Source organism: Eschrichtius robustus, chromosome 4 (genome assembly GCF_028021215.1).
Source record: "Eschrichtius robustus isolate mEscRob2 chromosome 4, mEscRob2.pri, whole genome shotgun sequence".
NCBI lineage: Eukaryota > Metazoa > Chordata > Mammalia > Artiodactyla > Eschrichtiidae > Eschrichtius > Eschrichtius robustus.
Genome location: NC_090827.1, coordinates 151,597,546 through 151,610,016, shown reverse-complemented (window position 1 = coordinate 151,610,016; position 12,471 = coordinate 151,597,546). Strand labels below are relative to the sequence as shown.

Sequence of the window (12,471 nt, the reverse complement as noted above, 5' to 3'; positions counted from 1 at the left end):
TGGACTGGACCATGTTGGGGTTTGGCCCAGAGGTGTGATGAAGGAAGAAAGGGACAGTGGGGTCAAGGTGTGTGTGCAATAGAGTGGCTTATATAAGGCTTGACCAGGAAGCTCAAACTGGGGAGGAGGGGAAGGGGGGAGGAGGTGGGGGCGGCCTGGGACAGTGGAAGGTGGCAGGATCATCGGCCTGTGGGGCCTGCTGGGCCTGAAGGGAGTTTGGAGTCGGGTACCAGAGCAAGTGAGCTGGCCAGAGAGGGATGCTTACAACAGGGGTGGTGGGCGTGGCTTGAACCTGTGGGCCGAGGCAAGGGGTAGGGTGTGAGCCCAGGAGAAGAGCCCGAGGTGAGGCTGGAGGGCAAGGTCCTTGAGGAGAGGGGCCAGGTGCCTTAGAGCACCACGGGGAGGGGCGTGCCTTCCCCCAGCAGCCTCAGCCAGGTTCGTGCATGGAGCGCACCCTGATCAAGCAAGATGGTGGCTGTGGGCTGGATGTGGGAGGGACATGCATTTGAGTCTTGAGAACCCAAGGATGGGGTCCATGGACGAAGGTTGCGCCTACTGGTTCCTCACAGCAACACCCACCCTCTCCTTGCCTCTTCATAGCGGAACCCTGGGTTTACTGAAAAATCTTTTTGCAAACCTTTAAAAGTTTTAATATTAAAATTAAAATTAATGTTACTTCAATGTGTGTGTAGTGAAGCGGCCACGTCCCAGGTGTACACACACCCGTGCCGCCCTCACTCCAATCAGAGCAGAAGACTGCCAGCCCTGCAGCAGCCCCCCCACACACCCCCATGTCCCCCCTTCTCAGAGATAAACTCTACTACGACTTCCACCTCAAAAATCACTTCTGCCTGTTCTTTCACTCTATATAAATGGAATCAAATTGTGTGTACTTTTCTTTTAATCTGGCTGCTTTCACTTAGCATTATGTCTATGAAATTCATCAGCACTGTGGGTAACGTTAGTTTGCTGTTCGTCATTGCTGTGCAATGCCCCATTGTATGACTATACCACAGTTTATCAATGCTGTGGTTGACGGACCCTCCATTTTTGGCCATTCTGACTAACGTTGCCGTTAATATTCTCACACGTGGCTTTGCTGCACACACGTATGCCTTTGATAGTAGAACTGCTGGTCAGAGGGTGTGCTTAAGTTCAACGTTAGTAAGTACTGACAGGTGGTTTCCAGGGTGTTCCTACCAGCTTACCCGGCCACGTCCCCGCAGACCCTGGTGCTGTGGTTACTGTGATGGTAATCACTCCCAAAGGTGGGGGCCTAGGGTGCCTTCGTTTTGCATTCCTTTCATGACTAAGAATTTGGAGGCACTTTTTCATATGCGTTTGAACATTTGGACCTCCTCTTTCATGGAGTGCCTGTGTAAGGCTAGTTTTTTATCCCTTTCTCCATTGGGTCCTCTGCCTTTTTCCTTTTGATTTGTAAGAGTTCTTTGTATACCCTTAGATTATATGCATTTCAAGCATTTTCTCCCATTCAGGATTACCTTTTAAATTCCTAATGGTGTATTTTGATGAAGAGAAACTCTTGATTTTAATGCTTTAATATCTTTTTTGGTGAATGCTTTTTGTTTTTTAGTTTTGGGGTTTATTTATTTATTTATTTTTTATATGGTGAATGCTTTTTGTGATTGAAGAAATCTTTGTTACCCCAAGGTCCTGAAGATATTTTCATGTTTTATTCTAGAAACTTAATTGTTCTCTCTTTCACATTTAGGCTTATGATAATTTGGAATGGTGTTTGTTTTGTGTGTTGTGAGGCAGGGATCAAGGATTATTTTTCCCCTCTGGTTACAGAATGGATCCAGCACCGTTTATTGAAAAGACCATCTTCCTTCCCCTTCTGTAGGCAGAATAATGGTCCTCAAAGATGTCCACATTCCATCCTAATTCTGGAATTTGTGATTATGCAACTTTACACAGAAAAAGGGATTTTGCAGAAAAAGGGATTATATGAAGGATCTTCAGATGCAGTTTGCTCTGGATTATCCAGCTGGGCCCAATGTAACCATGAGCGTCCTTAGGAAGGGAAGGTGGAGGAAGAAGTGAGGGGCAGAGGGAGGTCTGACCACAAGGAGGAGATCAGAGTGACACGGTATGAGGGGACTCAAGCAGCCATTGCCAGCTTTGGAGACGGAGAAGGGGCCTTGAGCCAAGGAACGCAAGCAGCCTCTAGAAGCAAAAGGCAAGGAAATGAATTCTCTCCTAGACCCTCCAGAAAGGAATGCAGCCCTGATGACACCTTGATTTTAGCGGATTTCTGACCTACAGAACTTTACGATGATAAATTTGGGTGGTTTTAAGCCACTAAGTTTACAAGAATTTGTTGCAGAAGCAAATAACTAATCTGTCCCACTGAATTACACTCGCACTTTTGTTATAAATCAGGTGGCCACGTGTGCATGGGACTCTATTCTGTGGCTTTTTGATAACTTGAGCAAATACCAAGTGGTTTTAATTACTGTAGCTTATATCTTGGCTTGAAATGTGCTGTCAGACCTGCAGCTTGTTCTTCAAGCTTGTTTTGGATGTTCTTTTTTTTTTTTAATCAGACTTTAGAAATTAATTTTTAGAACACATATTAATAGCATTCATATGTGCAATATAACTTAAGTAGTATTTGTTTTTTTTTGGTTTTTTTTTGGTTGCGCCGGGTCTTAGTTGCAGCAGACGGGCTCCTTAGTTGTGGCATGCAAACACTTAGTTGTGGCATGCATGTGGGATCTAGTTCCTTGACCAGGGATCAAACCCACATCCCCTGCATTGGAAGGCGGATTCTTAACCACTGCACCACCAGCGAAGTCCCGCAATATAACTTTAGAAGTTTTATTATCACTTATTTGATAATGCTTCCCTGTAACTTAACATGCCAATTAAGCTTAATTAGTTTAATATCTCTCTTTGAGATGTTTAAGGGGCCCTCTGAAAGCTGGATGTTCTTGATGTCCTTTGATGAACGGAAGTTCTTCATTTTAGTACAGTCACATCTTTCCTTTGATAGCTAACAGGTTTTTCCCCTGTCCTTTTAGCAAAATCTTCCCTGACCTAAGGTCAGAAGGGTATTCACTTATATCTCCTACCAAAAGATTTAAAGATTTTCTTTTACTATTTAAGACCTTGATCCATCAAGAGTTTCCAGGAAATTTTGCATGTAGTGTGAGGTACAAGCCCAACTTCATTTTTCTTACCCTACAGATAATGCAGCATTTTCCCAGGCCTCCTTACTGAATGGTCTCTCCTTTCCCCCAATCGGCCGTGGCCCTCTGTCATGTACCCAAGTTCCGTCTGTCCTTCTCTTTTTTTTTTTGTCATATGGAAATTTATTACTATCCTGCTTTCATCATCAAAACTTATGATCTTGGTCTTTCCTTCTTGCCTTTGTATAAGGCCAAAAGAGAGACATTGGCTACTTTGACAACCTTAAAGCGGACTCCAGGAATGTCACCAACAGCATGACCTTTGTGACCAAATCCAGCAACCAGAACTTCATCATTTTCCTCAATAAAATTCAAACAACCATCACTGGGTACAAAGGCTGTGATTTTTTTTGCCATTCTTGATTAGCTGAACCCTGACACACTTCCTGATGGCAGAATTTGGCTGTTTGGCTTCAACCCCTACTTTTTCAAGCACAGTTCCCTTGGCATGAGAAGCACCTCCAAAAGGGTTGGCCTTCAGGGCTGTGCCCAAATGGGCTTTCTTGTACTGTTTATCATGCCACTTCTGGTCTTGTCGGTGGCTACGGAGCTTCCTGGCAGTACGAAGACCGCGACACTTGCCCATCCTGTGGGTGCCACGGGCCTGAGCGAAAGCTGTCCTTCTCTTTCATTGGTCAGCTGTTCCCTGTACCACTACGCCGCTCATGGTGGGTCCCCATCAGAGGCACAGCCACCCGGAAGCTAAGGAGGCCCCTGCATGAGACCCAGACAGATCAGTGTATTCACACGGCTCTTTTCTTTTTTGGATAAGTGGGCAAAAGAGTGATATTTGGATTGCTATTGTTTAAGTCCACTGTCTCTTTCCTCCCTGCCTGCCCCTCTGGTTTGACTATGAAGTGCTTACGTGTGGTTTGCATCCCAAGAGGCTGAATCCTGCTTGGGGCTCACTGAGCTTCTTGGATGTGTAAGTCAATGTTTTTGTCAACTTTGGAAAACTTTTGGCCATCATTTTGGCAAATTTTTTTTTCTGTCCCATTTCTACCTTTTTCTCCTCAGATTCCAACACACGTATGTTAAACCCTTTAATATTGTTTGCCAAGTGCCTGAGACTGTTTATTTTCTTCAACGTTTTCGTCTCTGATCGGCTAATTTCTTCTTCAGATGGGATAATTACTGGGACTTCCCTGGTGGCACAGCGGTTAAGAATCCACCTGCCAATGCAGGGGACACAGGTTCGTTCCCCGGTCCGGGAAGATCCCACATGCCGCGGGGCAACTAAGCCTGTGCGCCACAACTATTGAGCCAGTGTGCCATGACTACTGAAGCCCACGTGCCACGTGCCAAAAAAAGATTGGATAATTACTATTGGTCTGTCTTTTTTTAAATATTTATTCACTTGTTTATTTTTGGCTGCGTTGGGTCTTTGTTGCTGAGTGCAGGCTTTTCTCTAGTAGCGGCGAGCAGGGGCTACTCTTCATTGCGGTGCACGGGCTTCTCATCGCGGTGGCTTCTCTTGTTGCAGAGCACAGGCTCTAGGCACGCGGGCTTCAGTAGTCGTGGCACATGGGCTCAGTAGTTGTGGCTCACGGGCTCTAGAGCGCAGGCTCAGTAGTTGTAGCACACGGGCCTAGTTGCTCCGCGGCATGTGGGATCTTCCCGGATCAGGGCTCGAACTCATGTCCCCTGCATTAGCAGGCAGACAGATTCTTAACTACTGCGCCACCAGGGAAGTCCTATTGGTGTGTCTTTAAATTCACTGACTCTTTCTTCTGTCACCTTCAATCTTCTGTCAAGCCCATCCAGTGATTTTGTCATTTCATTTATGTACTTTTCATTTCTAGAACTTTCATTTGTTTTTTTTTAACAGCTTCCATTTTTTCTATTGAGATAGATTCCTTTTCACTCACTAGACCTTTTCACTCACTCACTAATTTTCTTTAAATTATTGAATATCTCAAAACAATGACTTTGAAGTCTCTATCTGTCAAATCTAATAACACTGGGCTCAGGGGTGGTTTCTATTGACTGCTTTTTTCCTTTGATTTTGGCCACATTCTCTCTTTTCTTTGCATGCCTAGAGACTTTTTATTGTATTTTGGTTGTTGTGGATGATATGTTACAGTCTCTAGATTCTGTTATCTTTCTCTGAAAATGAAAACATGTGCTTTCCAAGGCCAGATCACCAGAGACTGAAGCTTCTGCCTTCCTCCCCTTTGGATTCCTGCTCTGGGGGAGGCCAGCCCCCATGTTAGGAGGACACTCGAGCAGTCCCTGGAGAGGTCCAAGTGGGAAAGAACTGAGGCCTCCTGCCAATGACCAGCACCACCTGAGTAAAGCATCTCAGCAGCCCATCCACAGCCCCAGTGAAACCGTTATTTTTTTTTTATTTTTTTGGCCTCACCGCGCGGCATGCGGGATCCTAGTTCCCCAACCAGGAATCGAACCCGCAGCCCCTGCAGTGGAAGCGTGGAGTCCTAACCACTGGACTGCCAGGGAAGTCCCCCCAGTCAAGCCTTTAGATGATGGAAGCCCTGGGTGACATCTTGTCTGCAACCTCATGGGAGACCTTGAGCCTTGAGCCAGAACCTTCCAGCTCCCCCACTCCCGAATTCCTGACAAAGCAATTGCATGCGATAATCAGTGTTCACTGGCGTTTTGAACCACTGGGTTTTGGGGTCATGTGATATGCAGCAGTAGGTAGTGAGACAGGGTGAGACTGGAGGATGTCTTGCTCCCAGGTGCAACCCCGGTTCCCAGGGCATGGATCCTGGTATCTCAGCTGCTCAGCCAGGGACGTTCACAGGGCTTGATGAGGCCCCCACTCGGGCCAGGCCAGAGCTCCCACAGCCGTTGTTTTCTGGTCCGTCCGGGGTCCTCACCCCAGCCAAGGGCAGCGGAACATCTTAGACCCCCCTCTACACACTGGCCTCTCCTCCAGTGTCCTCCCCACAGATTCCAGCCGCGTCACTGGCCCTCGGCTCAGTGGTACGGGCTGCCCCACTTGAACGCTGTCCCTCTGTGCCAGGACGGGTAGAGAGCTGGGTGGGCGGGCAGGGGGCGGTCAAGGCGTGCCTCATAAAGTTCTCTTCCCTGGGGAGCGCAGTCCTGCTCTTCCCTTCCCCCACCACCTGAAAATGTTTGCCTCATCTCTTTTGTCCATGTTATGGTTGTTTACAGTGGGAGGTGCAGTCAGGTCGCAGCTTCTCTGTTATAACCCACAGCAGAAGTCTCAATCAGATTTGCTTTTTAAGAGAGTCTTCTACATTTGTGGGAAAACTGGTGAGCTCTGACTCAAGTCTGGGATTTAGTTAACGGTAATGACCAATTTTGGTGTCTTAGTTTTGACAAAGCCGTGGAAATGTAAGGTGTTGACACTAGGGGAAGCAGGTGGGGGGGACTCTATACTACATCTGCCTCTTTTCTGTAAATGTAAAATTGTTCCAATAAAATAAATAAAAAGGACCTGTCTGGCTGGGCGGCAGGGGAAGGAGAGTGGCTCCTAGTGGCCATTCCTGCTGTTCCTGGTCAGTCCCCAACTCAGGCTGGTGAAGCCCCTCATCTGTCCACAACAGAAGCGGTCCAAAGCGCTCCGCAAGCTGTTACCAGCGCTTATATCTCTCGCCGCAGGCCCAGGACTTAGGAAGAACTTTTATTTTCTCCTTTCTGCTGTTCTGGGTTTTAATTTCATGCAATTTTCACAATTAGAAAAAGAAGCGCTGCTTTAGCACAAAACAATGTTTCTTTAGCCAAAGCCTGAGCGAGTGGTGAGCGCTGGCGGAGGGCCCTGCCCTGGCTGGTCCTGGATCTGGGCAGCCCCGTGGAGAATGGGGGTGCAGGGGCCACAGGCGGGGTGTGGGGCAAGGTGGAGGTCACCCGTCTTCTCACCATCGCTCTCCGTTCTCAGGTGTCCTTTCCTTCCCTCCGAGAGACCCGGAACTGCAAAAACCGAGCAGTTCGCCTGGCCGCCGGGTGGAGTGCAGTCGGGGTCGGTCGGGGGCGGCGGGCGTGGCTTCGCGGCGTGTGGCCAATGCGGGAGCGGGACTGCGGGGGGCGGGGCCAGGGCGGAGGGAGCCCTGCGGCCGGCCCGCGACCCCGCAGGTTCCTAACTCTATAGCGCCAGCCGCTGCCCCGCCCGGCTCCCACTGTCCCCACCCTGCGGGTTCCGGAGGAGGGCAGCCTGGCAGGTGCGAGCTCGCGCCCTCCGGGGAGGCGGGCTCTGACCCGGCGCAGCCATTCCTGCCTAGCAGCCTCTCCCAAAGGGGACACTGCCCTATTAGTGTCACCATTTCACACACACACACACACACCCAGGCCTTACAACCTGCCCAAGGTCATGCAACTAGGAAGAGAAGGGCTGTGGGTTGAACTGTGTCCCCCCAAAAGGTGTGTTCATAAACTTCCGCCCTGCGAATGTGACCTTATTTGGAAACAGGGTCTTTGCAGATGTCATCAAGTTAAGACGGGGTCATCAGGTGGGCCCTAATCCAATCACTGGTGACCTTACAAGAAGAGAAAACAGAGACCAGTGGACACAGGGAGAAGGCCCTGTGAAGATAGAGCCTGGGAGTGGAGTGATGCTGACTCAAACCAAAGAACACCAAGGACTGTGGCATCACGAGCAGCTAGGGACAGGCAAGGAGAGATTCTTCCAGAGAGCCTTTGGAGGGAGTGTGACCGTGCATTCACCTTGGTTTCAGGCTTCTGGCGTCCAGAACTGTGAGAGAACAACTTTGTGTTGTTTTGTGGTACTTTGCCAGCAGTCCTCAGGTACCAGCACGGGGAACCAGGACCGGAGGCAGGGCAGTCCATCCCAGGCAGCACTGGCGCCTGGAGATAAACATGGGCTGTGTGTACCCCCAGGGGACTCAGCCAGCCTGAGAGGGGACCAGGGAAGGCTTCTGGAGAAAGTAGCATCCCCGCTGAGACCTGGCATGGGGATGAGAAGGGGAGAAGTTCAGTTTGGTAACTGTCCAGGGGTGGGTACATGTGGCTGTCCAAGGGGACACATCCAGTGAGGAGTCAACTTCATTGGCCGGGAGCTCTGGGGAGAGGGCTGGGCTGGAGAGGCAGAGCTGGATGGCCTCCGCATTCCTGAAAGCGGGATGCGAGTCTCACTGAGGAGTGGGCTTGGTGTGAGGGGCGCTGGGGAGCCATAGCAGAATATTAAGCAGGTGGGTGACATGGTCAATTTTGGTTTAGAAAAATTCCCCTGGCTGGATGTGGAGAATGAACTAAAGGGGGAGAAAGCAGGCGGGGAATCAGTGAGTCGAAAACTTCCTCTTTTTTAAAAAAAATTAATTAATTAATTAATTAATTTATTTATTTATTGTTGGCTGCATTGGGTCTTCGTCGCTGCACGTGGGCTTTCTCTAGTTGTGGCGAGTGGGGGCTACTCTTCGTTGTGGTGCGCGGGCTTCTCATTGTGGTGGCTTCTCTTGTTGCGGAGCACAGGCTCTAGGCACGCGGGCTTCAGTAGTCGTGGCACGCGGGCTCAGTAGTTGCGGCACACGGACTCTGGAGCGCAGGCTCGGTAGTTGTGGCGCACGGGCTTAGTTGCTCCGCGGCATGTGGGATCTTCCCGGACCAGGGCTCGAACCCGTGTCCCCTGCATTGGCAGGCGGATTCTTAACGCCTGCTCCACCAGGGAAGCCCCTGAAAACTGCCTCTTATTTCCAAATAAGAAGCTGAACTAAGGCCCTGGTCGGGGACGGTGGGGGGGGACAGGCAGAGTGACAGGGGAGGAGAGGCTGGCTTAGAGGAGGGTTTAGAAAGTGGAATCCTGAGGAGGGGTGAGCCCTAGGCTGGCTTGGGTGGAATCTCCAGGAAGCAGCCTTTGGTGGGGGCGGGGGAGGTGGGGAAGATGGTCCTGAGGTTGCCCTCAGGACCCGACCATGGTCCTGGGCTGTGGTTTGTTCCTGGAGGTGACCACCGGGACTGATGACAGACACCTCAGGCCTCTCAGGGGCTCCTGTAGGTCAGCCCCAAGGCGGATGGAGAGAGGGGTGGGCAGAGAAGGCGGGGAGGCCTCCTGCTCAGGCCTCCCAGCCAGGACTTGGATGGGGGGCTTCTCAGCAGGGCTTCAGTCTCCAGGTCTCTCTCCCAGCCTGACAGGGAGCCCTGCTCAGTGGAGGGTTGGCCCATGTGACCCGAGGGGCCTTACAGCCTGCTGGCTCCTGTGGGCTGGCCCGGTGAACTGCAGTGGTCCTTGGGCTCGGCAGGAGCTGAGGCAGAGCTGGGCCTTTAGAAAGGCAAGTTTCCAGCCTGGGGAACAGAGCGGTCTGGGCTGGGAAGGGGCTGCCGAGAAGGTCTGGGGGTGGGAGGCCCCTGCCACTGCTAGGCCTGGCTCTGGGCCTGTCCTGGGCTGAGAAGGGGGGCCTCTCTCCTCCCCCCCTTGGAGAGAGGGGCCACCTGGGGCACGGGAGGAGGGGCAGCTTGAGACTGCTGGTTTCCACTTGGAAGCCCTCTTTATTTGGTCAGGGATGGAGAAAGGCTGGGGTCAGAGTGCATACATCCCCATGGAAACAGCAATGAGCCTGGCCCCTGGGGGACCCCGGCCCTGGCGGGGGATGCGGAGGCCAAGCTGGCGCTCGGGGGCTCCTTTGGCTAAGGGGCCTGGGTTTTGCCTTGGCAGCAGCTCTTACAGGGAGGTCTGGGCGAGGAGCTGCAGGACCTGTGTCAATGGGGAGCAGGGCGGCAGAGTGGGCTCCAGCCTGGGCCACACAGACATCATGGAGTGGGCAGTGCCTCCTAGAGCCGTATGCCCCGTGGGTGGTAACAGACGGCAGGCAGCCAGAGGTGGCATGGCTGCAGACCTTGCGGCCAGGGGACTCCCAGCTCCGCTTGACCCCTTGATCTGCGGCTGCCGGGCTGGTCCTCAAGCTAGCAGGCAGGCCTGGGATACCCTGGTCCTAAATGCCTTGCCCAGTCCAGCCTCGGCCTGAGAGGCTGGGTGGGGGGCAGCAGGGGGGAGCTGAGATGGAGGGCAGCTGAACCCCAGCAGGCTGCCCTTGCCCCCTGAAACGCCTCTCCTCTGCGCTCGCTACTTTATACCGCGAGTAGACGCCCAGTCCCTTGGTCTTCTGCAGTCTCTCCTCTCTGAGTGCAGAGTTTCATTTAGAGAAGTGATGAGACCCTCAAAGAGACGGAAACAAGATTCAGCCCCAGCTGCTGACGTCTTTGAGTGCCCCACGGCCCTCTGGGCCCACCGGACTTGGGGCTTCCACTCCCATTGCCCTCCCCAACCTGCAAGGGGCGCAAACGTGCAGATGAGGGCCTCCCCACCCAGGAATCTACATGCCCAGGACTTCCTTCAGTCCTGTGAGGGCCTCTTTTTCCTATGCACTGAGGGAGACCCAATCATCGGAAATCCACTCTCCGTGGGAGAGGCCCCCCGTGTGTGCAGGACTGGGGCTGTCCAGCCGGCCGACTCGATGAAAAGGGCTTAGGACCCCACAAGACAGCAGGGCTGGGCCCAGGGAGGCCTGCACTGGGCGGGAAAAGATCAGCCTGCCCCAAATAACTTTCTTCAAGAAACTCCAAACATACACTTTCATGTTTTGAATAAATTTACATGTTGATTGCACTATTCTAAATGCAGATTTTTTTGTTTTTGAAGAGGAGCCCTAATTCCAAATCTGTGAAATCAAATGAGATATGGTGGTATTTGTCTTGCACTGCAGGGATTTAAAGGTACTGGGGAGGTAGGCAATTTTCAGGCTTGTGCCCCAGAGGGATCCCGGGCCCAGAGAGGGCACCTGTTCTCCTCCCCACAGCCAAGAGATATGGCAAAATGCAAATGTGAATGGGCCAGCACCCAGCTAGACACCTTCCAGGGGCTCCTGGTGGCCAGAGGTGAGTCCTGGCAGTGAACGATGGGGAAAGGGTGTCTCTTCTGGTTGCTCAGGCTCCCCAGAATGCTGCAAGGGTGCAGCACACAGTAGGACTTCACCGTATAGCTTTTGGATGGAAGGGTGAAAAATTCTGTAATCCCTTTCAGCTGGACATGGGGGAGGGCCTCCCTCTGGCTCTAGTGTCCTCTAGGCCACCCCCTGCTCTGGTGGGAAGCAGCTGAACCTTGCAGCTGCTGGCACTCTTGGGCCTGCCCTGTCCCTCTTCCCCACCCCAGTCTCACTAGAATGGCACAAGCCCCAGCAGTTTCAGGGCCTGGGAGTCCTGTCTCTGACCACGGTTTCCCCACTGCTCCCAGATCCAGGCCAGACCCGAGCCTGGGAGGTGGGGGGAACGGCTGAATCCTCGCCCTGCAGATGTTCTGCAGAAGACGCCCCCCACTCCCCGCCCGCACCGCGCCGGCCAGTCTCTCTCCAGCCTGCAATCCCCGCTCCCTGTCGTCGTTTGTGACCATCTATGCCAAGTTTGTAATGTGCGTTCCAGGAGCACAGATACGGCGGGGACCTCTGCACCCTGCTCGGCAGTCCCTGGAGCTCCCTCCACAGTGCTCCCCTGCGAGTTCCAGCTGGGCCTCGCGTGCAGGGCCAGTTCAACCTGACCTCCGCCTTCCCGGATCCCAGCGGCTCGACCAGGCCCCGCGCAGAACGCCTCCTGACCCGGGAGCCTTCTCTCCGCCCCGAGGCAGGGGCGTGGGTGTCCACTTGGGTGAGGGCCCTGCGGCCAGCGCGGGCTGACCCTGCGCGTGGTGCTACGGACGCAGGGCCCGCGGGGTGGCCGGGAGGGAGCCGCCTCCCACGTCCCGGCTCCAGGGCCGCGCGGCCCGCGCTGGGGCCGCGATCGCGCGGGGCGGCCTCGCCGGCGGCGATTGGGCGCGCGGCCGTGACGTCACCACGCGCGCGCGCTCCGGCCTCTGGCTCCAGGCTCCGGGCTTTCGGTTGAGCCGCCGCCTGACGCGCGCCCGGCCGAGTAGCGGGAGCGGGGCGCGCGCCCGGCGCCGGTCTGAGGCGGCTCGCAGGGTCCCGCGCCCCCGGCCCCGGCCCGTGCCCTCGATCACCGGCCGCGGCCCGCGCCCCCGACTCCCAGCCTCCGTCCCACGCCCGCGCCCCGGACCCGCCACCACCGCCCCGCCCCGCCCCGCGCGGATTTGAAAAGGCCGGCCGCAGCCCCGCGAGCGCGGCAGCCAATCAGCGGCGCGCACTTTCCCGCGGCTTCTGCGAGGCGGCGGCGGCCCGGCGGCGGCGGCGGCGGGCGGGAGGCGCGGGGGCGGGGTCGGCGCCGCGCGCGGAGAGCCTCGGCCTGGCCGCGCTGCGCCCGCCGCCGCCGCCGCCGCCGCCGCCGCCGCCGCCGCCGCCCCCTCCCCTCCCTCGGCCCTCCCTCCCTCCCTCCCCCG

At 54.2% G+C, this 12,471-nt stretch overlaps 1 pseudogene; it reads right to left on the bottom strand.

Annotated features, from left to right (window-relative positions):
• Positions 1-3,317: 3,317 nt before the first annotated feature.
• Positions 3,318-3,798, bottom strand: LOC137763913 (small ribosomal subunit protein uS12-like; annotated as a pseudogene).
• Between the last annotated feature and the right edge of the window lie 8,673 nt (positions 3,799-12,471).